Below are 4,361 nucleotides of genomic sequence, written 5' to 3'. Positions count from 1 at the left end.
GTGTGTGTGTGTGTGTGTGTGTGTGTGTGTGTGTGTGTGTGTGTGTGTGTGTGTGTGTGTGTGCCGCAGAGGAGTCCGATGCCGTTGGACATCGGATCAAATACCAAAGACATTCCTTAATAAACAGACGCTTTTAATTCGCTTCTCATTAACGCAAAACTATAATATGCTAATTGTTAAGTGGTTACTATAGCGAGAGCTACGTCATGACTAAAGCTATTTCAGTTTCCTGTTGCCAATTGTACTTTTAGAGCGCCATAGAATTACATTTATCGTCTTCTATGAACATCCCATGATTGTGTGAGTATTGCAATATTCAATAGCTCAGAGTGACCAGTGGCAGGTATTTGAACAGTATAGAACAAATATATTGTATCAAATACCATACAATTAACATTTTTCATTTATTTAAATTATCTCCACCTCTCATAATTACCAAACGACAATTAAGAATAGCTGCATATGACAAGGGCAGAGAGTCTCAAGAATCAACTTTCTCCAAAGCTGATTTGCCGTTAAGGAAAAGAGCGGGTTTATTGTCTAAAGATGAAGAGGACAGCCGTGATACGTGTTTCTACCTCGATAGGTGTCGTTTGTACGGCTAATTTATTATAATACATACTGAGGGTAGACAAGCAGAAGTAAATTCTAGCTGAATCAAATCTGCAATGATTGGGTGATGACACTTTATCACTTGTCGTAAGTCGTTAGTGTTTTTGAGGAAGGTATGACTCTCACCGTTTGTATTACGACTAAGGCTTTATGTAGGGGTCAGGAGAGAACTATGTTACTCAAACGTTGCTGAGTCAATGTCGATGAAATCTCAACTAAACCCCTACGACGATAGTTCGACCTTCATTCACACATTGAATACATTACAAAAGATATGATTGTCACAACTTCTCTTTCATGAAGTATTCTACCATGAACTAATTATATAAGAAACACCTATAATTCAACAATATTATAATATCAGCGTTTTATCTTTGCTGTTCGTTAAAGTACAATTGTTCACAGTAATTGTTCAGTGGAAAATATCACCATTTTTCTACAGAATCCTTTCCATCTGCCTCTCCTCTCTCCTCTCTCCTCTTTTTGTCTCTCTTCCATAATTTCTTTCTCATTTATTTTGATTTTGTCCATGGAAATCTTTATTCAACACTCACCCATTTCTACTACCAGTATATCACAAACTACACTAATCTGTCCTCTTACACCAGAACCACCACCACCACCGCCATAATCCTCGTTATGGCATTATTGTCATCGTTATCTCTATTATTCACCATGTCCTCTTATTTCAGTAATGTTCTCCTTGTTAGATTTTGTATGCTGAGTGGCCATGAGGTCAGGTTGTTATCACCAAAACAGTTGAAGTTGATAACCTTTCATGGGTAACACAGGAAAGAAGGCAGGCTGTCTCGTTTTTGTCTTTTGTTGACACTTGCTCATTCCTCAGGTTGACCCTCCAGTTCGTGACCAAAGCCTGGTCCTGCGCTGCCAGTATAGTGCTCTCGGTCTGTTTTTTAGGGTTCCTTTCATCAGCCAATCCCACCTATTTTTTCCAGCAACTTCTGTTATGTCTACATGGAATTGACCATGTAGTCCCTTCTTTCGTAATTCTTCTTCATGTCTCTTTTGTATTTCTTCCTTTGTTTTCCCTTTTTTTCCTCTGCTCTCAATACTCCCTCGTTCCTAACTGTCACAAGCAAAGTTTCCTTACTTTGGGCTAGGTATTTCATTAAACTCTCGAGTTCGATACACATGCAGTCATCCACATTTATCAGTCCTCTTCCTCCAGTTGCTCTCTTCGTGTACAGGAGTTCAGTGTCTGCTCCATGTATCATTGGGAGCTTTCTTGGCTTCCTGTCCATCTCCTTGAGTTCCTCTTCTGTCCACTTCAGGAATCCAGCGCCATACCAAACTACTGCGAATGCGCACGAGTTTATTGCCGAAATTATGTTTCCGGCATTCAGCTTTGAAGCCAACATCTTTTGCATTCGCCGTAGGTACTCTCTTTTTGTCCTTTCCTTCATGCCATGGTGTTTGATTCCATCTTCCCGGGTATTTATCGCTGGATTGAGGTTGAATTGCCGTCATCATTTCATCACTTGACAACCATGTGCTTTTTGTCTCGGCAAGCTTTCCTCGTCTCATCACCATCGCAGCACATTTTGAGAGTCCAAACTCCATCTTAATATCATCAGAGAAAATCCACACAGACTATACTAAGCTGTCCAGTTCTGACTTACATTTTGTGAATAGCTTCAGGTCGTCCATGAATAGTAAGTGGTCCCATTTTCCATTACCTAATCCCAGATCATACCCCAACTTTGTTTTCTGTAGTATTTCACTCAAGGGGATCATTCCCAGCACGAATATCAGTGGGGACATACTATGTCCCCGGAAGATTCCTCTCTTGATTTTCACCTCTCATAGTGCTTGTTTCCCTGCTGTCAATTCCGTTCTCCAGCATTTCATGCTATTCCGTATAAGGCTTCTCATATTTTCTGCTACTCCATACATTTCCATTGTTCTTATTACCCATGAGTGTAGTATCATATCGTCTGCTTTGCGATAGTCAACCCATTCCATGCTCAGGTTTGTGTGTCTTCCCTTGAAGTTCCTGATAACTAGATTATCAGTTAAGGGCTGATCCTTCGTTCCCCGATTCCCTTTTTGGCATCCTTTCTGCTCAGTGGGTAGCAGCCCACCTCTTTCCAAGTATCTGTACAGTTCACCGGCCAAAGCAGCTGACATTAGTTTCCACATTAGCAGAAGATATATTACTGGTTTAAAGTTGGACGCAGCATTTCCCTTTTCGGGACCCATGGCACATAACAATGTTTTTCCCTTTGTCATCCAGCTGGGCACTGCGCCTTCCTGCAGGCACTCATTTAGCTGCAGTGCAATCCTTTCATCCAGCCTTCTCAGCTTCTTCCTCCAACAACCTTGGACCCCATCCAGTCCTGGGCTCTTCCAATTTGGGAATTTTCTCAACTGCTTTTTTATCATTTCTGTAGTTATCTTTATGTCTTCTATATTTGGACTTCTATATTTCTTAACCTATTTTGGATTTCATGCAGCTACTCCGCTTTATTATTATGCACTACAAGTTGGTCCCAGAGCGTTCAATAAGAGCAAAAGGGTGGTTAACAGACATGGAAATAGAAGACTCTCACGTCTTCGGCGTGAGAGTCCGTCTTTATTATAGTTATGGTGTTGTTGTTGTTGTGGTTGTTGTTATGTGATTTTACGGAATTCGTGTTGCGCCTGCTTTAATTATAAAAACTTTTGGTCTACTATGAGAAGCCGTTTTGCTGCTCTTAATATTTGTTCTTCTTTTGATTTAAGGTCGTTCTGGAGGAATCTTTCCACAAGCAGATATATTTCTGGCACTGTACCTGCTGCTATCGGGGATAGGATCAAATTCTTCAAAGTTTCTTCTCGAACTTTTCGTCACTGTTCCTTAAGCTCCCAATAATAATCGGCGGTACCATGACCTGGATAACTTCTCTGTTCCAACACGAAGATTTCATACTTTATGTCAGTATATTGTTCTAATCTTACCTTTTCCTTACTTTTTACTCTCGTGCACCCACATCGATTACATCACTTGATTTCCTCTTATAAACGACCACAATATCTGACTTGTGTTCCATTCTTCTTTCGGTTTTCAGAGGAAAGATCCACAACAACATTACTCAGCATTTCGTTTCCTACAAAACTGCTTTAACTCCTTCATCTCTGCACGCGATGCCGGTTTATTGTTAAAATTTCAGTGATTATAGCAGCATCTTTCTAAAATAATGCTTTTGCACTGATTTTCGCTTCCTCGCCATCTTTAACAGGTTTGTTTTGTTTTTTTTCTTCCTCTTCCTCGTCTTTTTCCCCTCCTTACCCTACTCTTTCGTCTCTATTCCCCACAAAATAATCATTCTCACTTATCTAATTAGACTACACACAAAGATATTCCTTTGACACAAACGTACGCTACTTTATCACGCCTAGTTTCCAAGTACATTGCTCCACCCACAAGATGAACTAAAAAGTATATATATGTGGAGTGGTGGCTATGCATGTATAAACAAGTACATGTAGATAGATAGATAGATAGATAGATAGATAGATAGATAGATAGATAGATAGATAGATAGATAGATATACACTCACACATATACATACATAAGGATTCGTACCCACAGATACACACACAAACACACATAGAAAGATAGATCAATGGATAGCTCGATAGATAGCTAGATAAATAAAAGGAATATATGTAATATATATATGTACATATATGTGTGTGTGCGGGTGTGTGTATATGTACACACACATATATATACATATATATATTT

The sequence above is a fragment of the Octopus bimaculoides genome, chromosome 1, assembly GCF_001194135.2.
Source record: "Octopus bimaculoides isolate UCB-OBI-ISO-001 chromosome 1, ASM119413v2, whole genome shotgun sequence".
NCBI classification, from domain to species: domain Eukaryota; kingdom Metazoa; phylum Mollusca; class Cephalopoda; order Octopoda; family Octopodidae; genus Octopus; species Octopus bimaculoides.
This window is presented reverse-complemented; position numbering follows the sequence as displayed.